We start from the raw sequence: 24,665 nt of genomic DNA on the forward strand, positions 1-24,665 counted from the left end.
TGGTCACCGTGGCTGGTTCTGGAACCAATCATCAGTGAATACTGAGGGACAACTATACGCAATGTGTTCTCTTTTAAATATACATATGTATAATAAAGTTTGATTTATAAAGTAGGTACCGTAAGAAATTAACAACAGTGACTGATAAAAACCTAGAACAACTATAACGAAACTCATAATAAATGTTATGTACATGTTATCTCTTTCTCTCAAAACATTTTACTGCATTATTACTTGCCTTTGTTCTTCTTGTGGTGATGTGAGTCATAGAAGGCCTACATGACGAAGTGAATAATGTGGATATCATGACATTGGGTTATGCTGCTTTTGACTTTCTGACAACATATCACAAGGAGGATGGCATGCTTCATTTTAGAGTGAGGCAGAACAAGACTTCATCACACTACTCAGAACAGTTGCAATTTAAAATGTATTTTAAGTTGTTGAATTTAAAATTTAAATGAATTGTTTACTTCTGGAAAATTTCCACATATTACTTTTGTGTCCACAGCTGATTGCAGGTACTGAAACCATGGAGAAGAGGGGAAAGGGACTTTATGTTTTAACTGAAACAGATTTCTAATAATCATGCAATTACTGTTTTATTAAAACCAAACATGATTCTGTTTAATACCAGGATTTTAAAAATTTTTTTCCCTAAAGAAACCTTTTATTTAATGAGTACAAATTTCATAAGTACAACTTTAGGAATATAGTGATTCTCCCCACCACACTTGCCCTCCCATCCCATCGCCTCCTCCCTCTCCCATTCCCAGTTCCATTCTCCATTAAGATTGATTTTCAACTAACTTTATACACAGAAGAGCGACTCTATACCAAGTAAAGATTTCAACAATTTTCAACAATTTGCACACATACACACACAAAAAAACCTGAGAATAAGTTTTATAGTTAATTCTCATAATACAACTTATTGAGGATAGAAGTCCTGCATGGGAAGCTAGTGCACAGTGACTCCTGTTGGTGACTTCCGTTGTTAATTTAACAATTAGCACTCTTAGGTATGTTGTCAGTGATCACCCAGGGCTCTTGACATGAGCTTCCTAGGCTATGGAAGCCTTTTGAATCCACAATCTCCATCAATCTTTAGCCAAGACAATAAGCAAAGTCCAAGTTCTCTCCTCCCTTCAGAGAAAAGCACATCTTTCTTTGATAGTGCCAGGAATTTAAGCAGAGATCTGAAGTGGAACCAACTGATTCACACGGAAACAAATACAAAATCGAGCAATGATGTTGGGTTCAGATGTCTGGTGCAGGGGTCTGTTGGCATGTCATAGACAAGCTCAGCCACATTGTGAATGGCTGCTTTCTGACCATAGCCACTTGCTGTTACTTCCAGCACAGAACAGTATTGGGGGAATGGAAAAAATGAGCCCCACTTCTTACCATGTTCTCCCTCCTGCTTCCACTCTTCTGCCCCTGTGCTGGGTGTGGCAGAGATCACCCACCAACCGGCCCAAGACAAACCAACAGGAAAGGGCCACTCACTCAATTTCCAACTACATCCAGATTCACCTCCACATCAGGACCTGTGGCTTCAGCTCAGACTCCTTCTTGTATAGGAATTCAGCTCTGGCTGTGGCAGCTGGGGAGGGTAACAGAACTCCCACTGAATGAAATTGGGTGAATGAATGGGTGGACTGCAGGGGTGACTGTGAGGGACCAGGAGTGGTAAGGAGAAAATAACTCGTTTAGGCAGCTGCTTTTCAACTCTTAACTGCTGCATGAGGAAAGCCATCTCTCATGGGAGCAAAGTCAGTGGAATGGGAGACCACATTCAGTTTCCCAGAAGCCAGGGCTTCATGGCATTAAGGTTCCTGGTTCCTGATTCTCTGCTCTTCCTATTCTCACTCCTTATGCTGCTTCTTGAGCTGCTTCTTTTTCTTCCTCTTGGCTGCCTTGCTGTCTGGCCTTCTTGCCTGCATCACTCTGAGTCTGAGCCATCAGAGTCCTATGATTCCCAATCTTTATGTTTCTTTTTCTTCTTTTCTTTTTTTCTTTTTCTCAAAGGATTCTTTGAGGGGGTCAGGCTTCTCAAATTCTGCTGACTTTGCTTTTTCCTTTTCATCTGATATCTCATCCAGTCGGAGAGTATCTGGCTGTGTGAAACAATTTTTGGCAAAGTGTCCTTTACAGCCACACTTCTTGCAGGTAGTGTTCAGAACAGCCTCAACAGCCACCTTCTGTCCAGTGTAATAATGGAACACCTCTGCCCTTCTTGCTCAGTGATAGTGTGGTTGGGATCTGGGTCTACCTCAGTTCCTTGGATAATGAATTTCAGGGAGATACTTTTATCCTATTGTTTCTCACCTCTCAATCAATAAGCTTCACTTGCACTTTGTCTCCAACATCTACTATCTCAGAGGGTTTATCCACCTGACAGGTAGTTTGATGGATTAGATCTTGCTTCCAACAGCCTGGGATTCTGATAAAGGCCCCACGGTCCATCATCATACTAACCGCTCCTTGAAAAATAGTATAGAGAGCAGGCAAGTTTACCATTGTCTCAGGCCTTCCTGAATTCATCCTTAATGTTCTATAGCTCCTCCATTTCTTTTCTGCTAGAGCTAATTCAAGTATCTTAGAGTCAGCTTCAGGTCTCCAGGCCACGCCACTGTGTGAAATATCAAACCACATTATGCATTTTTAAACAAAAATGTTATATTTTAGCCTCTTTTACTAGAAATTTAAAAATATTTCCTTTTGTGGCACACTGGGTTAAGTCACCGCATGCATCACTGGTATCTCATATGGATACTGATTCAAGTCCCGGCTGTTCCACTCCCAGCCCAGCTCCCTGCTAATGGCCTGGGAAAAGCAGCAGAAGATGGCTCAATTGTTTGGGCCCTTGCCATCCATGTGGAGGCCCAGAAGCAGCTCCTGGCTCCTGTCTTTTCCTGGCCTAGCCCCAGTCATTGCAACCATCTGGAGAGTGAACCAGTATATGCAAGTTTCTCTCACTCTGTCTCTCTCTGTGTGTCTCCTCCTCTTTTTGTGTAACTTGGATTTTCAAACATTCAAGTAAATAATAAATATTTTAAAAATATATTCCTTTAGCTTAAAATATTCCTGAGATACTAACACAATAATTATCACAATGATTATTGTTATAAATATTCTATAAATTTGAGTCAATACTCTCTTGCTCCTAGGAATTAAAATTACAAGCTCTGAGATCTTAAATAGGAAGGACAACACAAAAATAAAGTATGTTGGGGCCAGCAGGTTAAGCCTCCACCTATGACACCAGCATCCAATACAGGTGCTGGTTCAAGTCCCAGCTGATCCATGTCCAATCCAGCCCTCTGCTAACACACTTGGGAAAGCAGCAAAAGATGGTCCAAGTACTTGGGCTCTTGCCACCCACACTGGAGAACTGGATGGAGTTCTCGGCTTCCAGCTACAGCTTGGCCTAGCCCCAGTTGTTGTGACCATTTGGAGAGTAAACCAGCATACAGAAGAGTTATCTTTATTTCTCTGCCTCTCCCTCTCTCTGTGTAACTCTGCCTGTAAAATACATTTAAAAATCTTTTTAAAAAATAAGATATGTTAAAGATAAAGATGTTGATGTACTAATATGAAATAATATTCAAGATGTATTATTACTTACAAAGAAAAGGAAGTTACAAATGATATATTTACCTTTAATAAATCATTATAGCATTTGCCTCTGGGTAGAAGGACTGAGATTTGGGAGGGAGATTGTGTTTTTATGTATACTTTTTATATCTTTTGAAATTTTCATGAACTTTATTATTTCTCCAAATAAAATAGATAAAAAAATAAGGCTGCATTGCTACTTATCTTGTACAAATTGATATAAAAAGTAAAAGGAGGGATGGGGAGACCTTCCAGGCAGGAGAGCAGCAAGATAAAGCTCAGAGAAGAGCAGGCTCTATAGGAAGCCAGAGATCCAGGTCTTTCATCATCATCACCACCACTATCCTGTCTTCCATCAATATAACTGTCATTATTAAGCATCTCCAATGGTTCCAAACACTGTAATTTTTGCTTTGCTTATAGTAGCTTCATTTAAATATATATAGCTCCATTTATATGTATATTTATATATATAATATATAATATATATATATTAGGCAGGGAAAAACTGGACTCTGCTGTTAAGGGATTCATTCTAGACTACACAAATAGTAAGAAGCAGAGACCATCCAAAGACTAGTTCATGGGAATCAAAGCCCTTGTTTTCTTGCCTTTATACCACTGTGCTTCTCACAGAGAGAAAAATGAGGAATAAAGGGCCATGAATTCTGTATTAGATTCTAAAAGGCAAAGGGAAGCCAGACTAATGTATGATATTGAATGGTCTGAAGAAACTAATGATTGAAGACACAATCTGTTAACAAATGTCACCAGGAATTGCTGAGAACAGTTAGCAATAGCACTGAGTACTAAGGAGCTCAAGATATTTTACAAAGGAAGCAGCTATAGGAATTAAGGAGTGATTTGAATGACCCAAGAGTAGGTCAGATGTATCCGCATTAACTTGGAACAAGGCAAGAATTTCAATGTTCAGCAAACATTTACAAAAAGCTACTTGAATAACAGGGAAAACCAATTTAGCAGAGGAAAAGATTATTTGTTGAGAATGGTCAGGTCCTTATCTAAGCAAATCTGCCCCCAAATTTTCCCTTTAGGCAAATGACACTTCATATCTGCAGTTAGAATCAGTAACCATGGAATGTTTTAAGAGAGTCTAAAAGTAAAAGGCTACAAGATGTCTTATTATTGCTGTTCTTTTAACACTCTGGATATATTCAGCACCAACTAAACTCTTATAATTAAACATCTAAATGAGATTAAAGTCTACATATTATTACCAACAAGTATGACCTACTTTGTGTGGGGAGCAACTGGGAGCAACTCGGACTAGACTAAGTTACTGGAATTAAGACTTATTCTATGCATCTGCTTTCCCACAATATGGCGCTGAGAAGGGAAACAGCTTCTACACAGCTGCCTCCAGTTCAACCAATAAACTGTGGGACCTGCTCCTGATTGGAGGAGAGCAGTGTACTCGGCGTGTGGGTAGCAGAGTTGGGATTGGTGGAAGAGGACTATAAAGGAGGAGAGAGACAACATGCACCAGGAACATCTAAGGGGAACATCTATCTGAAGGAACACCTGTGCAGCCCCCGAGAGAGCCGGCCGGCGGTGTGCCGCTCCCCCGCGGAAGTGGGGAATGTGGCAGGGGGAACCGCCCTTCCACGGAGGTGGAAGGGATGGTAGCCAACCCGGGAAGGACCAGCAGCCAACCCGGGAAGGACCAGCAGCAACCCGGGGAGGGCCGAGCAGACAGAAGAACAGCGCAGGGTCCTGTGTCGTTCCTCCATGAAGAGGGGGAGCGACACTTTGTGCATGCAGAAGCTAAAATGCCTAGAACTATGTCTCTCAGTCACATACCACGGAGGCCCTCATCACCATACAGTGAACAAAATCCCCAATTGCTGGAGAGGGCTCCTGCAAGGATCAGATAGGATAATGTGGGCTAAAGTTCCTTGGAGCCTCTAAGTCACTAACCAAACGTTAGGTAAATTGTTTAAATATGTCAGACAATCTTGCAAGTGCCATCATGGAGAGCAGAGTATATGGACAAACAGGAATATGATATATTCCTGTATATCAAGTACAACTACACAGTCAGAGTTCTGAGTTCAAACCCTAGCCTTGGCCCTTAATGGCCCTGTAACCCTGAGCAAGTCACCTAACCTCTCTGTGCTGAGTTTCTTTTATCTACAAAATGGGAGCAATAACTCTACCAACACTCAGAGATTGTTATGAGGAATAAAATATATGATTGTGTAGAGCACTTATAACAATTCCAGGCTTTTAGTGAATCAACAATAAAATGTTAATTACTTCTTTGATTATTATTTAGCTTAAAATTTGATTTTAGGACAAGATAAATTAGATAACTAATAGATAATAAGAAATGCACACATTCTCTTTCTCACTCATGCAAATGGTATATACACAAGATATGTGTGCATATAATTCATACCTCTGTGTGTACAAAGAAATAAGTGAAAACTACCAAATGCATAAAACAAAGCCAGCATCTAAGGTACATTGGCTATAATTTGATTACTTGATAGGAGAACATTTTAGGAGATGAGTGCCTAGTGTAGAATATAGTTTTGTTTATTAATCTGTTTTCTTACTAAGTTTTGGGGACAGGAGTCAATCTGATTCATTGTTTTAATTTTTTTAAAAAAGATTTATTTATTGATTTGAAAGGCAGAGTTACAGAGAGGCAGTTACAGAGAGAGATTTTCCATCCATGAGTTCACTCCCCAGAGGGCCACAATGGCCTGAGCTGCACCGATCTGAAGCCAGGAGACTAGAGCTTCTTCTGGGTCACCTACATGGGTACAGGAGCCCAAACACTTGGGCCATCTCCTACTGCTTTCCCAGACCACAGCAGAGAGCTGGATCAGAAGTGGAGCAGCCGGGACTTGAACTGGTGCCCATATGGGATACTGGCACAGCAGATGGCAGCTTTTACCCACTACGCCACAACACCAGGCCCTCATTGCTCGAATTTTTAAAAACAAATTTTAAAAGCTTTATTTATTTATTTTAAAGGCAGGGTGACAAGTCAAAGGGAATCACACAAACAAGACTAGTGTCTGCTAATACTAAATGATAGAATAAAAAAGGGAGAGAATGATCCAACATGGGAAGCGGGATACACAGCAGACCCATAGAATGGCAGATGTCCTAAACAGCATTCTGGCCTCAGAATCAGCCCTTAAGGCATTCGGATCTGGCTGAAGAGCCCATGAGAGTATTTTAGGCATGGAAAGCCAAGACACCCTGGAAAAAAAAAAAAAAAAACCTTAAATGAAAGATCTCTGTGAGTGAGATCCCAGTAGAAAGAATGGGGCCATCAAAGAAAGAGTTACCTTTCTCTGAAGGGAGGAGAGAACTTCCACTTTGACTATGACCTTGTTTGAATAAGATCGAAGTCAGCGAATTCAAAACGCTTCCATAGCCTTGGCAACTCATAACTAGAGCCTAGGGAGATTACTGACGCTATAAACAAGACTGTCAAATTGTTAAGTCAGCAACAGGAGTCACTGTGTACTTACTCCTCATGTGGGATCTCTGTCCTTAATGTGTTGTGCTATGTGAATTAATGGTATAACTAGTACTGAAACAGTATTTTACACTTTATGTTCTGTGTGGGTGCAAACTGATGAAATCTTTACTTAATATATACTAAATCGATCTTCTGTATATAAAAGTTAAAAAAAAAAAGGCAGGGTGACAAAAAGAGAGAGAAATCTTTTTTTAATTTTTTATTTAGTAAATATAAATTTCCAAAGTACATTTAATGGATTACAATGGCTTCTCCCCCCATAATTTCCCTCTCACTCACACCCCTCCCATCTCCTGCTCCCTCTCCCATTCCATTCACATCAAGATTCATTTTCAATTATCTTTATATACAGAAGATCGATTCAGTACATATTAAGTAAAGATTTCATCAGTTTGCTCCCACACAGAAACACAAAATATAAAATACTGTTTAAGTACTAGTTATAGCATTACTCCACATTGGACAACACACTAAGGACAGATCCCATATGAGAAGTAAGTACACAGTGACTCCTGTTGTTGACTTAACAATTTGACACTCTTGTTTATGGCCTCAGTAATCTCCCTAGGCTCTAGTCATGAGTTGCCAAGGCTATGGAAGCCTTTTGAGTTTGCCGACTTTGATCTTATTTCGACAGGGTCATAGTCAAAGTGGAAGTTCTCTCCTCCCTTCAGAGAAAGGTACCTCCTTCTTTGATGGCCCCATTCTTTCCACTGGGATCTCACTTGCAGAGATCTTTCATTTAGGTCTTCTTCTTCTTTTTTTTTTTTTCAGCGTGTCCTGGCTTTCCATGCCTAAAATACTCTCATGGGCTCTTCAGCCAGATCCGAATGCCTTAAGGGCTGATTCTGAGGCCAGAGTGCTATTTAGGACAACTATCACTCTATGAGTCTGCTGTGTATCCCACTTCCCATGATGGATCGTTCTCTCCCTTCTTGATTCTATCAACTAGTATTAGTAGACACCAGTCTTGTTTGTGTGATCCCTTTGACTCTTAGACCTATCAGTGTGATCAATTGTGAACTGAAATTGATCACTTGGACTAGTGAAATGGCATTGGTACATGCCACCTTGATGGGATTGTATTGGGATCCCCTGGCATGATTCTAACTCCACCATTTGGGGAAAGTCCGATTGAGCATGTCCCAGATTGTACATCTCCTCCAAGAGAGAAATCTTTTGTCAGCTAGTTCAGTCCTCCAAATTGCTGTAACAGCTGTTGGCTGGACCAGGCCAAAATCAGGAGCCAGGAACTCTATCCAAGTCTCTCGGGTGGGTAGAAGAGGTCCAAGTATTTGACCCATCTTTGTTTTGCTTCTCTCTCTTTCTCTCTCTCTCTTTCCCTCCTTCTCTCTCTCTCTCTCTCTCTCTCTCTCTCAAGTCAAAATTATAGAGAGAGAGGGAGAGACAGAGAGAGACAGAGATCTTCCATCTGCTGGTTCACTCTCTAGACGGTCACAACAGCCAAGGCTGGGGCAGACCAAAGCCACAAGCCAGGAGCTCCCTTGGCCCATTTTTCACTGTTTCCCAAGGCACAAAACCAGGGAGCTGGATTGAGGGGAGCAGCCAGGACTTGGACTGGTACTGTGAAATAGGATGCTGGTGTTGCAGGTGACCACTTAACCTGCTGTGCCACATTGCTGGTTGCTAATTCATCATTTAATTCCCAAAGGCAAGCACAGACTTTGATACAAATATAGCTCTAATAAATCTTTATTGAGTGAATGCAAAAACAAATGGTTAAAAAAGTAGAGAGAATTTTCTGGAAACAGAAGAGGACTGTGCATCCAGAGCATTTACATGATAATCAGAGTAATTACTACTTTCTAAAATTCAATCATAGAAACCACCAAATAAGACTTTTCTAGAGGAAATTATTCTCTAAATTTTTTTATTTAAGGGGCTAGCGCTGTGCTGGAGTAGATAAAGCCACCACCTGCAGTGCTGGCATCCCATATAGGCTCTGGTTCAAGTCCCTGCTGCTCCACTTCTGATCCAGCTCTCTGCTATGGCCTGGGAAAGCAGTGGAAGATGGCCCAAGTCTTTGGGCTACTGCATCCATGTGGGAGACCTGGAAGAGGCTCCTGGCTCCTGGGTTTGGATCGGAGCAGCTCCGGCTTTGCAGTCATCTGTGGAGTGATCCAGCAGATGGAAGGTCTCTCTCTCTTTCTCTACCTCTCCCTGTAACGCTGTCTTTCAAATAAAAAAAAAATCTTAAAAAAAGAAGAAGAAGAAATGCTTCTTTCAGGGCAGACCATCTGAAAAGGTGCCCTCTTCTGAGAAGACCAGTAAGAAATGGGCATCTTGGCGTGAAGCAAAAGAGCTCCCCTTCCTTGTCTCTGAACAAGGTACCTTTCTTTATACACTGAGCAAACTCAACAGCTACAGGGGACAGCCTAGTCTGTGAGGCACCTGGGCTTAGAGAACAGAATTATTTATTTAGTATGTATGTGTGGTATAATATTACTCTCTTCAAAAACCACACCCTTTCCGGATTCTTACCTCTATTTTAAAAATATTAAAGATTACTGACCCGGTGTTTAATAGAATCCTGAAAATAGCTTGATAAGAACTAAAAATTAAATACTGAAATCTCTGGATCTTAATGGTGCTTTTCTGTTTATGTTAAGCTTGTTTTGTCAGCTGCAGCTCTGATGACCTTAATGTTCCTGTGATGTTGCGCTTTTCTTGCTGTGTGTACATAACCAGCAAAACCTTTCAGTGAAGCAACATCAGGAGTCATTGAGCATCTCTGACTGCAGAGTCCTCGTCCCTTTTAGTAGGGTCCTGCCTTCAAAAGTATGAGGGAACTTAAAAACATTTGTAGAAAATAACATGTTACAACAATATCTATGCATGGGTGTGGGCTTGAGAACTTTTTTGTATCAAAATGTACTTATCTTTTAATTCCACTTTTCCATAAACTTTCTGAAATACTGAGGAGACAAAATATCTACATTTATGTATGAGAGACAACCATGCAGAGTCACCAATAAGAGCTGTCATATTAAGGGGGATTAGATGCCTCAGAGTACAGAAGAGATGAAGAGCACAGAGTGGGGAAAGCAGGTAAAATCAACTGTGAAGCTTTGATGGAGATGGCATTTGAGCTGGGCCTTGGAGGAGGGAGAAGACTTACATACAAATACAAGGGTACTTCAACATGTTCATGGAAAGATGGAATTAAAAGATAAGATTAGGGGCTGGCATTGTGGTGTAGCAGGTAAAACCACTGCCTGTGATGCCAGCATTCCATATGGGTGCCCCACTTCCAATCCAGCTCCCTGCTAATGGCCTGGGAAAAGGAGCAGAAGATGGACGAAGTGTTTCAGCCCCTGCTACCCAAGCGGGAGACAAAGAAGAAACCCTTGGCTCCTGGCTTCAAGCCTGACCCGGAGCTAGCCATCTGGGGAATGAACCAGAAGATGGTAGATCTCTCTCTCTGTGTAAATAAATAAATCTGAAAAAAATAAGCTTATTGTGGTACACAAAAATTTATACTTGTTTTCATGATACTTATTTACCATAAAATTTTTTTAGCTACCGCATAGAAAAAGGACTGGAAGGCAGACCTGGCACCGTACTTTCCTTTTCTTCCAGGTAGAGTATCCCTTGTATCCCTGCTGAAGTGTATGCACTGCAGAGAACAACTGGACTGGGAGGCTAGAAGCCTGTGTTCTACCACAGTATTCGCTAATACTCAGCAGTGTGATTTTGGATCATACATGGCACATTTTAGGTCTTTATGTCCTTATCTAGTAAATGCTAGTATTGGAAGAAATTTTCAAGGTGCATCCCAGATGACACTCATAGTGAAATTCTGAAATCAGTATGCTATTTACAAATGAAAATGCTCATTCTTGGGGCCAGTGTTGTAGCATAGCAGATTAAGCCACTGCTTGTGATGCCAGCATCCCAATCAGGGTGTTGGTTTGTGTCTTGGCTGCTCTTCTTCTGATCCAGGTCCCCTGCTAATAGTCTGGGAAAGCAAAGAAGATGGTCCAAGTGTTTGGGCCACTGTCACCCACATGGGAGACCTGGATGGAGTTCCAGGCTCCCACTTTGGCCTGGACCAGGACCAGCCGTTGTGGATATTTGGGGAGTGAATCAGTGTATGGATGGAAGATTCTTTCTTTCTCTCTCTCTCTCTGAAACAAATAAATAAAAATCTTGGGGCTGGTGCTGTGGTGCAGTAGATTAATGCCCTGGCCTGAAGTGCTGGCATCCCACATGGGCACCAGTTTAAGATCTGGCTGCTCCACTTCCAATCCAGCTCTCTGCTATGACCTGGGAAAGCAGTGAAGGAGGGCCCAAGTCCTTGGGCCCCTGCATGCGTGTGGGAGACCTGGAAGAGGCTCCTGGCTCCTGGCTTTGGATTGGCACAGCTCCAGCCATTGCGGCCAACTGAGGGTGAACCATCGGATGGAAGATCTCTCTCTCTCTCTCCCTCTCTGTCTCTCTCTCTTCCTCTGCCTCTTCTCTCTCTGTCTGTGACTTTCAAATAAATTTTTTAAAAAATCTTACAAAACATACCAAACACAAAAACAAAACAGGTCAGTTTTGGGAGCAGATCTTTACCCTAGTGATTAAGATGCCCACATCCGACATCAGAATACCTGGGTTTAATCCCTGGCTCTGGCTCCTGCCTTCAGCCTTCTGCGATGCAGACTCTGGAAGGCAGTAGTGATGATTCAAGTAATTGAGGTCCTGCCACCCACGTGGGAGACCTCAACTGCATTCATGGCTTTAGCTGTTGTATACATTTGGGGAATAAACCAGGGAATGGAAGCATATTCTCCTCTTCTCTGCCCTGCTCTTCCCTCTCCTCTGCCTCCCTCTCTCTAAATTTATTTTAAATCACTCTTGGCAGCAATGCTGGCCCCCCAAAAAATGCTGGCTAAATTTTAAAGAAAGTTTATAGCAAAGATGCTACCAGCTATTTTAACAATAATTCATTGAATGTTTAATAATTCTAATGTTTCATCTCCAGTTACTGCTATTATTTCAATTGATGCTTTTATATTATCATTTTTCGTTGAGATGACTGAGTCCTAGAAGTTAAGCAAGTTGTCTAAACTGTCTGAGGTTAAACAGTCTGTAAGTAGCTAAGTAGAGAGTTTTAATCCAGGCATCTTTACCCCATTAACTACCCCTGTTTACATTTATCTTTACCAGATAAAGTGTGTATAACAAACTAGTCCATTTAGTAAAAAATACAGGAAAGAAAAAAGAAAGGCATGCTTCCATATGAAGAAGAAACATGAGAATTAGCATTGTGAGACAGTTACTCATGTAAACCAATCGTTTTTGGGGCCAGCGTTGTGGCGTAATGAATTAAGCTTCTACCAGCCATGTCCGCATCCCATATGTGTGCCAGTCCAAGTTCTGGGTTCTCCACTTTTATTCCAGGTCCCCGCTAATGAGCCTGGTAAAGCAGCAGAAGATGGTGAAGTCCTTGGGACCTTGCTCCCTGCGGGGAGACCTGGATGAAGCTCCTGGCACCTGGCTTTGTCCTGGCCCAGGCCTGTCTATTATAGCCATCTGGGGAGTGAACTAGCAGATTGAAGATCTCTCTCTCTCTTTCTATCTCTCTCTCTTTCTTTCTCTGTAACTCTGCCTTTAAAATAAATAATATTTTTAAAATATTCTTAATTATGAAGATGCAATCTACATTTATCCTACTTGCCACTTCCAACTACTCCACAGTATCACAGACATTAGTGTCAAAAATCAAATTTTCTAGTCTCTAGTCTGGTCTGACAATTTTTCTTTTGTTCTTAGAACCAGGAAATGAGTAACAGTTAAAGCTTTTCCTCACTTTATGTTGGGGCCTCATGGAGGTGGTGTTTCCTTAACTTCAAAGAGCATAATCAATGTGATGGGGCATGAAATAGAATTACAAATCCGTTAAACTCTTCCATGATAATTTTCTTGGTCAATATGTCATCATAATGTACTTTAGAAATAATACATAGAGGCTGGTGCTGTGGCATAGGAGGTAAATCTGTTGCCTGAACTGCCAGCATCCCATATGGGTGCCAGTTCAAGTCCCGGCTGCTCCACTTCTGATCCAGCTCTGGTATGGCCTGGGAAAGGAGTAGAAGATGGCCTGTGTCCTTGGGCCTCTTGCACCTACATGGAAGACCAGGAAGATGCCCCTGGCTTCTGGCTTTGGGTTGGTACAGCTCCAGCCATTGTAGCCATCTGGGGAGAAACCTCTCTCTCTGCCTTTGCCTCTCTGTAGCTCTGCCTTTGAAATAAATAAATAAATCTTTTAAAAAAAGAAAGAATACATAATACTGAGAATAATGCAATCTGTTTAACTGTATTTAAATATTCAAAGGTTAATATTAAATCCAAAACATCCCTATTTTTATATTAAAAGCCACATATAAAGTAAATCAAAGTGGACATAAGCCATTTTGATCTATAAATTGGTTAGATGGCTGGACGAATACATGTAGAAGAATGAAATTAGATCCACACCTCTCATCATATACAAAAATCAACCCAAGATAGATCAAAGACTTAAGACCCAAGACCATGAAGTTGCTGGAATAAAACATAGGAGAAAAATTCCAAGACATTTGTGTAGCAGACAATTTCTTGGACAAGACCCCCAAAGCACAGGCAACAAAACCAAAACTCAATAAATGGGACTATATCAAACTCAGATACTTTTGCATAGCAAAGGAAATTATTAATATAGTGAAGAGACATCCAACAGAATGGGCAAAAATATTTGTAAACCACCTATCTGACAAAGGATTACTATCCCGAATATATCAGCAACTTAAAAACTCAACAACAAAAAAATCCCAATCCAGTTCAGAAATGGGCAAAGGGTTCCAATAGATAGTTCTCAAAAGAAGGAATACAAATCGCCAACAAATGTATGAAAAAATGCTGAGAATCATTAGGCATCAGGGAGATGCAAATCAAAACCACAACGCGGTGTTATCTCATCCCTGTCAGAATGGCTAAAATCCAAAATACAGAGTAATAAATAGCAAGAATGCAGAGAAAGGAGAACACTGATACACTGCAGCAAAATATTACTCTCCTATAAAAAAGAATACATCTGCAGCAAAATGGATGCAAATGGAAGACATTATGTTGAGTGAAGCAAGCCAGACACAGAAAGACAAATACCATATGTTTTCCCTTATATGTGAGAGCTGAAATTTAAAAAACAATTTAAAAAAAGAAATAAAACATGTCTGTGTATATCAGTATTGCTGCAAATTCAGCTTTGTAAAACTTTGTTTTATACCTTTGTCAAACCAATGGTTAAGAATGTTATACTATTATAGTTTTAATGATCTATAATTACTTTAAAATTTACTGTATATAGGTGAAATGGTCATTTTTCCATTCAATTATTGTTTATAGCTGTTGTCTATATTCCCACTAGAGTCTTTTTGCTTTTTACTTGTTAAATTTCATATTCAGCAAAGTATTTGTAAAGTAAAGTTAAAATATGTTATCTCAAAAACTAAAGAAAAAAGAGGAGAAAGAAGGAGGATAAAAGAAAGAGGGAAGAGAAGGAGAGAAGGAGGAAGGGAATATCACTATGTTCTTTCTTAGAATTGTATCTACAAGGGGCCAGTGCTGTGGCCTAGTAGGTTAAGCCTCTGCTTGCAGTGCTGGCATCCTATATAGGCACCAGTTTATGTCCTGGGTGTTCCTCTTCTGATCCAGCTCTCTGCTAGTGGCCTGGGAAAGCAGTGGAAGTCAGTCCAAGTGCTTGGGCTTCTGCATCCACATGTGAAACCTGGAAGAAGCTCCTGGCTCCTGGCTTTGGATCAGCCCAGCTCCAACCATTGTGGTCATTTGGGGAGTGAAACAGCAGATGGAAGGCCTGTGTCTCTGTCTCTCCCTTGCTCTGTCTGTAACTCTGCCTCTCAAATAAATAAATACATATTAAAAATTAAATAAACAAATAAATAAATAAATGAATAGCCCTTGTCTTGACTGATGAGAGTGAGAGATTTTTTTTTCATACTATTTGTTGAACTCTTTACTTAGTTTAGGGTTAATCTTTTGTATATAAAGTTAATTGAAAATAGATCTTTGTAAAAAATAAAAATGGGGGCCGGCGCCGTGGCTCAATAGGCTAATCCTCCGCCTGTGGCACCAGCACACCGGGTTCTAGACCCGGTTGGGGCACCGGATTCTGTCCCGGTTGCTCCTCTTCCAGGCCAGCTCTCTGCTGTGGCCAGGGAGGGCAGTGAAGGATGGCCCAAGTGCTTGGGCCCTGCACCTACATGGGAGACCAGGAGAATCACCTGGCTTCCGGCTTTGGATCAGCGCGGTGCACCAGCCGCAGAGCGCCAGCCACGGCGGCCATTGGAGGGTGAACCAACGGTAAAGGAAGACCTTTCTCTCTGTCTCTCCCTCTCAATGTCCACTCTGCCTGTCAAATAAATAAATAAATAAATAAATAATGGGAATAGGAGAAGGAGGAGTTAGAAGGGTGGGAGTGTGTACAGGAGGAAGGGTAGGGTGGGAAGAATCACTATGTTCCTAAATTTGTACATATTGAATGCATGAGGTTTGGATACCTTAAATAAAAGGTTTCTAGCTAAAAAAAGCTTATAAGAACACTTAAAATAAATAAATAAATAAAATTTAAAGATAAAAAAGAATTGTGTCTACAAAGAACATTGAATCTATTAAAAAGCTAATTAAAAATTTTAAAAAGAAAAAAAAGAACCATTTTAAAAAAAGAATTTTAAGAGGCAGAATGAATCAATGCCACCAGAACATAGGGAATATTTTTTGCACAAGAGTTCTATACCTGGCCAAGCATGAAGTTGTGCTATAGACATTTTCAAGCTTATAAGGCTTCAAAAATATTCACCTCTTTTACTACCTCAGGAAACTACCAGGATAAATATTTACCACAATAAGAGAGTAAATGGGAAAAATGAGACATAGAATCCAACCCAAGAGAGAGAAAGGAAGCAAATCCTCAGAACGATGGAGGTGGGAAATAGCAGGATGATGCTTATATATTAGCCCAGCAAGCACCTAGTTTGACCAGGCAGAAGGGAGGAGGGCTTCAGGATGGATGTCCCCTAGATAAAATGAAACCAACAAGCTGCCTGGTATACTTGACCATACTGAGAAGGGTGTAATTCCAGTGGGTAATTTAAATAAGCAAAAGTAACAAACATATATGAAGTAATCCAGAAAAAAAAAAACACAACATTTAAAAGAAACAAAGTATGATAACAACATAATATGTGTCTCAATTCTGAACAAAACTTACCACCATGTAAATACCAGTTATTCATTTCATGCAAATGTTGACTCAGAGAAGTAGAAGCAGGATGGGGAAGGGATCTCAGGAAACAAGAATTTCATGATGAATCTTGTAACACTATTGAACTTTTAAATTATATATATGTGACTTTGATAAATATTAAATTAAGAAAAAATACAACTTTGCAGAAAATGTTCCATCACATTTGATTTTTCATTGCTGCCTAAAGTGACAGTTCTAAACTTTTTTTTCTCTGATATACAAATGGCAAGTGATATTCCCCAGGTGCTAGTGTTATGTTTCTCTCTGGGATAAGAAATATCAGATCAAGATCTTGATTTCAATTCTTCTGGATATATGTTCAAAAGAGGGATTACTGTATTATATGGTTGCTCTATGCTTACTTGAGGTTGGAGGGGAATTTTTACTATTTTCCATTTTTTTATTGGTTGCACCAATTTACATTACAAAAAAAACTGCACACTGTTTCCCTTTTTTCTACATCTTCACCAAAGTTTATCTTTCTTTTTTTTTGATAAAAGTCATTCTAGTATGTATGAGGTGATACCACATTATAGTTCAACTTGTATTACACTGATGGTGTTATGTTGAGCACCTTCCATAAACATGATTGGAGAAGCACCTGACTCCTGGCTTCGGATCAGCGTGGTGCACCAGCCGCAGTGGCCATTGGAGGGTAAACCAAAGGAAAAGGAAGACCTTTCTCTCTGTCTCTCTCTCTCACTGTCCACTCTGCCTGTCAAAAAACAAGACAAAACAAAACAAAACAAAACAAAAAAACCATGATGGCCAATTTGTTTGTCTTCTGTGGAAAAGTGTCTATTTAAGTCATTTGACCTTTTTTAAAATCAGGGTGGCCTTTTTTGTAGGTTTTTCTCTCATGAGTGTAGGATATCAATCCTTTATCAGATATCTGATTTTTCAAGGTTATTCACAATAACTAAGACTTGGAAATGGCCAAAATAACCACCAATGGATGGATATATAGAGAAAATGCACGGGCACACACACACACACACACTCACACTCAATGGAATATTATTCAAGAAGGCAAATTCTGACATTTGTTATAACGTGGATAAACCTGGAAGACATTATGCTAAGTGAAATAAGTCAGACATAGAAGGACAAATACTACATGATCCCACTTAAATGAGGAATCTAAAATAGTCAGATGCATTGAAGCAAAGAGTAGGATGGTGGTGGGTGCCAGGAGTCGGGGGAAGGGGAAATAAGGTGTTTGCCAAAGGGTACAACATTTCAGTTATACAAGACGAATAAGTTCTAGATATATACTGTACAGCATAGTACCTATAATTAATAATAGTGTATTCTATACTTTAAAATTTGGTTAGAGGATAGATGCTAATGTTGTGTTCTTCATCACACACAAATAAATAAAATGGCAAGAGGAAACTGATGGAGATAACAGATACATTTTTGGCATTTATTATAATAAATAGTCGTCTTATGGTTGGATACAAATATGTAAATTCATCAGGTGATATATATTAAATATGTACATATTTTTATATTCCAATCATACATGAATAAACTGGTTCTTAGGAAATGAAGGGTCTGGCTGGCACTGTGGCTCACATGGCTAATCCTCCACCTGCAGTGCCGGCACCCTGGGTTCTAGTCCTGGTTGGGGTGCCGGGTACTAGTCTCGGTTGCTCCTCTTCCAGTCCAGCTCTCTGCTGTGGCCCAGGAGGGCAGTGGAGGATGGCTCAAGTGCTTGGTCCCTGCACCTGCATAGGAGACCAGGAGGAAGCACCCAGCTCCTGGCTTCGGATTGGCTCAGCGCCAGCCGTAGAGGCCATTAGGGGAGTAAAACAATGGAAGGAAGACCTTTCTCTGTCTCTCTCTCACTGTCTATAACTCTTTCTCTGTCTCTCTCTCTCTCACTGTCTAACTCGGCTTGTCAAAAAAAAAAAAAAAAGAAAAGAAAGAAAGAAAAAGAAATGAAGGGACTGGCATTGTGGCACAGTAAGTTAATCTGCTGCCCGCAACACCAGCATTGCATATGGGCACCAATTCCAGACCTAGCTGCTCCACTTCCAATCCAGTTTCCTGCTAATGTGTCTGGCAAAGCAGTGGAAGACAGCGCAAGTGCTTGGGCTCCAGCATTCACATGGGAGACCCAGATGAAGCTTCTGGCTCCTGGCTTTGGTTTGGCACAGCCTTGGCTGTTTCAGTCACTTAGGGAATGAACCAGTGGATGAAAATTTTTCTCTGTAACTGTGCATTTCAAATAAGTTTTTAAAAATAAGGTATTTTTTAAAAAGTCTAATATTCACAAATACCCCTACTTAATCGATAATTAGTATGCAATTGCCATGCCTCAGGAATGATCTCAGCATGTTTGTGTTTAACAACTGTTGAATGGTAGCATCACTCTCGAACTCAGATTCCCACCAGAGTTTTAAATAGAGCAGTAAACGACATTTTAATAGAGTAGTAAATGATGTTAAATCTCTCATTCTTTCCTAATTCCATTGCTGATAGAGCCACGGACCAGAGAATTTCTCCATTATTGTAAGAAAAGCAAGACAGCCTATATGATATTGAAGTAAGTGATCCTCAGCCTCAGTATCTGGTGAATTTTCATCAACTCTCAGACCTCTTACTTGTGTGTGAGACTCAAATATGACTGTTATGATGTCAGATTCATTGAATAGTTTGCAAAATACTTTCATACACATCATCCTTTTGCATTTCACAACAACCCCATGAAATAAGTAGAACAAAAGTTACCCTATTTCATAAAAGAAGAAACCGAACTTGTGGACATTTAAGATATTTGCCAAAGGTAAACCCAGCCAGTATGTAGCACAGAAATTTGAACTAGACCCACCGAGTCATGGTCTAGTGGCTTTCCACTACTCTGAGGATGATGGCTTTGATACCTTTAGGGACCTCCTTCTTAACAAAACAAATGATCATTTTCTTAGTCTTGCTGCCCCCTTCACTTTTCTTTGTCATTTGATAATGTATTGACTAATCTTTAAAATCCCGAAAATAGCCATCGTTCAATGCTCTTTTATTTTTTTTATTTTATTTTTTTTTTGACAGGCAAAGTTAGACAGAGAGAGAGAGAGAAAGGTCTTCCTTCCGTTGGTTCACTCCCCTAATGGCCGCAACGACCAGAGCTACGCCAATCCGAAGCCAGGAGCCAGGTGCTTCCTCCTGGTCTCCCATGCGGGTGCAAGGCCCAAGCACTTGGGCCATCCTCCACTGCCCTCCTGGGCCACAGCAGAGAGCTGGACTGGAAGAGGAGCAACCGGGACAGAATCCGGTGCCCCAACCAGGACTAGAACCCAGGGTGCCGGCACTGCAGGTGGAGGATTAGCCAAGTGAGCCACGGCGCCAGCCTCAACGCTCTTCTCCCAGCTTTTGGGACACTACAGTTTTCATGTTATTTCATTAGCTAATTAACCATTCAATTCCCCCCCTTTATCTGCACCCCATTTTCATCCCTATAGATGGAAAGATTTTCTTAACACTCAACTTTCTGATATTTTCTTACTTTTTAGATTCTCTTCTTTGTACGTCCATAGTTTTGCACAGATGACTCCAACATCTGTTTCTAAATTAGAAGCTTAAATGTACTTTATATTTTGTCTATTATTTCTTCTCCTAGTCTAATTTTCACCAAGTCCCAAAATTCCTTGTTTAAAATGTCTCACATCTGTTCTTTGCATTTTCACTACTATACCTACCCATCCACTCAGACTGCAAGATACTCTACAAAATTCCATCATCCTGGGTAGTCTTCTTAACAGTGTCCATTTCCTTCATCATGCATACCTCTGCGAAAATATTCACCTTAATATAAAGCTTCCTTAGCGGCTCTGTTTCTTCAAATGGCCCTTTTTCATCCATCTAAGCAGGCACGATCTGAACCTTTTATGTAAGGTTCCTTGCTAAACACACAGTGTCACTTCTTGGGAAGGCGCACAGTGATAAGTGCTATTACCAGCAAGAGCTCTAGGGGCAGATGAGGAAGTGCCTGTGATCTGGAGGGTCCTTAAAGGAAGAAATACGGCAATGATGTGGGCATAGGGAGATGGGAGAAAACCAGAACACATGTACCTAAGCACAGAGGAAGAAAGGCAGGCACCTTGAGGGAAGAGTCAGTTAAAGGTTGAGCTAGCCAGTCTGTTGTCTTAGATATTATTCTGTAAGAAGCACCAAAATAAGATGGGAAAAAATAGAATGGAGCAGAATTCTCCTCAAGGAATAGATTCTTTGTGGATGGAGTCATTGGTTTGGTCAGCCACTTCGGGGTGGAGTACAGGGAACGACAGGCTCTCAAAGGTTAGGCCAAAGGCTGTTGCTGACTTCTTTTTTAAGATTTATTTATTTATTTGAAAACAGAGTTAGAGAGAGAAGAACAGAGAGATTTTTCCATCTTCTGGTTTACTCACCACATGGCTGCAATGGCCAAGGCTGGGTTGTCGCTCCCCCTCTTCGTGGAGGAACGACACAGGACCCTGCGCTGTTCTTTCGTCTGCTCGGCCCTCCCCGGGTTTGCTGCTGGTTCTTCCCGGGTTGGCTACTATCCCTTCCACCTCCGTGGAAGGGCAGTTCCCCCTGGCCGCATTCCCCACTTCCGCAGGGGAGCGGCACACCGCCGGCCGGTTCTCTCGGGGGCTGCACGGGTTCCCTTAGATGTTCCCCATAGATGTTCCTGGTGCATGCCGTCTCTCTCCTCCTTTATAGTCCTCCTCCGCCAATCCTAACTCGGCTGCCCACACGCCGAGTACGCTGCTCTCCAATCAGGAGCAAGTCCTACAATTTATTAGTTGAACTGGAGGCAGCTGTGCGGAAGCTGTTTACTTCTCTCCCAGCGCCATATTGTGGGAGAGCAGATGCATAGAATAAGTCTTAATTCGAGTAACTTAGTCTAGTCCGGATTGCTCCCCACAGATCCCCCTTTCTTTTTATTTTTGGCGTTGATACGCGCCTGTCTTCGGTGTCCCGCGGCACACACTCTGCTCTACTTGCTAGAGTTGCCACAGGCTCTTACAAGTCCTATCAATCAGGAAAACCGAATCCGGGTCCTCTCTTCGCCATGTTGTGAGGAGGTTTTTAGGCGCTGATGCGTGCCTGTGTTCGGTGCCCTGCAGCGCATGCTCTGCTCTGCCTGCAGGGGACTTACAAGACCTATCAGGCAAACCGAATCCAAGCCTTCTCATTGCCTTATTGTGGGGGAGACTTATTAGTGTTGGTTCGTGCCTATCTTCAGTGACCTGCAGCTCATACTCTGGTCGAGCTGCTTGCTGGCGCTTACCGCCTTAAATCAGGCAGACCGAATCCAAGCTTAATATTGTTGTATTGTGGGGAAGCCTTACTGATGTTAATTCGTGCCTGTCTTCGGTGACCTGCGGCGCATAAGCTGCTAGCTGCCCGCAGGTGCTCATCGCCTCACTTGATTAGGCAGACCGAATCCAAGCTCTCACATTGCAGTGTTGTAGGGAGGCCTTTTTATTTCTCTATTTCTCTATCTCCGGGCATTCCTATTTCTCCCATTTTACTTCTATCTTCCAGCATTCCTATTTTTCTCACTTTACTTCTAAACTTCTGTTTCTCTTATCCCTGCGGCTTTCCGGCACCTCGCCCCGCCGGCGGGTTCCCGGCTCTGCGCCGCTTCAGCCCGCGCGCCTCTCTCATCTGCGCAGCTTCCCGGCTTTGCGCGGCTCGGCTTCGCGCGCTCCGCGGTCTCCACGCTTAACCCTTTCGCGTCTGAACCACGGCCTACGCCAGCCCCGTTCCCTATCTATTCACGCCCCGTGCTCTCTCTGCACGCGGCGGCTTCCGCGAGTAACACAGCGTAGCTTACGTGTCCGCCACTAGCATTCAATCTAAGTTCCCCGGGCTAGCCTGGCGAATTCAACCCAGCGTACGTCTCCGCCCCACGATCTGGCTTCCCATCCTTTGCTCCCCGGGCTAATCAGACGGATCCCAATCTGGCTTACGTCTCAGCTTCTGGTTTCAACTTTTCGCCCCCTATTCCCGGGCTAACTTGAGAACCCCAAAGTGGCTTCCGTTTCCGCCTCGGCCTGCCCCCCGCGGCTTCAATTTCCCTAACATTTTTCTCTACCCGGTATGTTTCCCCAAGCTTTCCTCCAACAATACTCCTCCCTCATTTCTCCTGGCCTCTCCCCACAGTCCGCATCCGAGTCTGTTTGTTCTAGCTTTCACTTTCGCTTTCGACCTTAGAGATTTCTCCCAGCTTCCCCCCGTAGTCCGTATCCGAGTCTATGCCTAGGCTTTCAATAGCTTCTTCCGGCACCCTTTTCGTCCGGCTTTTCCCTAGGCTGTTTGCTAGTCTCTCTCTCCGGTATTTTCCCAATTCTTCCCGTTTCTTCCCTCCTAAGTTTCATATCCGTCCTAAGTTTCCTATCCGAGTCAGGTTTCCTATCCGAGTCACGGCACCATTATGTCGCTCCCCCTCTTCGTGGAGGAACGACACAGGACCCTGCCTAGGCTTCATATCCGAGTCACGGCACCATTATGTCGCTCCCCCTCTTCGTGGAGGAACGACACAGGACCCTGCGCTGTTCTTTCGTCTGCTCGGCCCTCCCCGGGTTTGCTGCTGGTTCTTCCCGGGTTGGCTACTATCCCTTCCACCTCCGTGGAAGGGCAGTTCCCCCTGGCCGCATTCCCCACTTCCGCAGGGGAGCGGCACACCGCCGGCCGGTTCTCTCGGGGGCTGCACGGGTTCCCTTAGATGTTCCCCATAGATGTTCCTGGTGCATGCCGTCTCTCTCCTCCTTTATAGTCCTCCTCCGCCAATCCTAACTCGGCTGCCCACACGCCGAGTACGCTGCTCTCCAATCAGGAGCAAGTCCTACAATTTATTAGTTGAACTGGAGGCAGCTGTGCGGAAGCTGTTTACTTCTCTCCCAGCGCCATATTGTGGGAGAGCAGATGCATAGAATAAGTCTTAATTCGAGTAACTTAGTCTAGTCCGGATTGCTCCCCACATGGGTAAAATTGAAGCCAGGAGCCAGCAACTCTGGAGGATTCAGGCCATCTCCCACTGCTTTCACAGGTGCATTTGCTGAGAGCTGGATCAGAAATGGAGCAGCTGGGACTCCAAATGGTGTCCACATGGGATATGGGATCACAGGTGGCAGCTTAACTTGCTGCATATCATGATGCTGGTTCTGTTTGTTTTTGAAGCAAACGCTTCTTTTAAAAGATAAATACAGGGGTCGGTGCTGTGGCGTAGCGGGTAAAGCCACTGCCTGTAGTGCTGACATCCCATATGGGCTCCAGTTCGAGACCGAACTGCTCCACTTCAGATCCAGCTCTCTGCTATGGCCTGGGAAAGCAGTAGAGGATGACCCAAGTCCTAGAGCCCCTGCACCCATGTGGGAGACCCAGAGGAAGCTCCTGGCTCCTGGCTTCAGATTGGCACAGCTCCAGCCATTGCAGCCATCTGGAGAGTGAACCAGTGGATGGAAGACCTCTCTCTCTCTCTTTCTCTCTCCCTCTTTCTGCCTCTCCTCTCTCTGTGTAACTCTGACTTTCAAGCAAAATAAATAAATCTTTAAAAAAATACAGGAAGCACTATAGTGTCTGCAATGCTGGCATCCCTTATGAGCACTGGTTTGAGTCTCCATTGCTCTACTTCCAATCCAGTTCCCTGTTAATGACCCTGAGGAAGCAATAGAACAAGGCCCAAGTGCTTGGATCCTGCTACCAATCTGGGATACCTGGATGGAGTACCAGGTTCCTGGCTTCAGCCTGGCCCAACCCAGGCCATTGTGGTCATTTTGGGTATGACCCACTGGATGGAAGGCCTCTCTTTCTCTCCGTCTACCCCTCTCTGTGTAATTTTACCTTTCAAATAAATAAATAAATCTTCTAAAAAAGAAAGATTAGCTGCATTATATGCAGAGCTGTGTGTGTGAAAGCATAGGGTAGGCATCCTTGGATCAGAACTGAGTCAGATCAATGCAGGCCCCCAATATTTATCTATCTGACAAATACATATAACCTCACCCCAGAATTAATACTTTTGGAAATTCTTCTAAGGAAGTAATTACATAAATTCATGAGGTTATTCCTTGTGGAATAGTTTATAATAGCAAAAAGAAATTGTAAATAACCTATAAAAATAGCTGATTGATTCCCTCATGTATGCTGTATCCATATATTTATTATGTAACTATTAAAAACTATGGGGTAGTTGTATTTATTGACATAGTAAAATGTTTCTAG

At 42.3% G+C, this 24,665-nt stretch overlaps 1 pseudogene; it reads right to left on the reverse strand.

Annotated features, from left to right (window-relative positions):
- Window positions 1–413: 413 nt before the first annotated feature.
- On the reverse strand, window positions 414–4,104 carry LOC138849331 (zinc finger CCHC domain-containing protein 17 pseudogene; annotated as a pseudogene).
- Between the last annotated feature and the right edge of the window lie 20,561 nt (window positions 4,105–24,665).

The sequence above is a fragment of the Oryctolagus cuniculus genome, chromosome 4, assembly GCF_964237555.1.
Source record: "Oryctolagus cuniculus chromosome 4, mOryCun1.1, whole genome shotgun sequence".
Lineage (NCBI taxonomy): Eukaryota > Metazoa > Chordata > Mammalia > Lagomorpha > Leporidae > Oryctolagus > Oryctolagus cuniculus.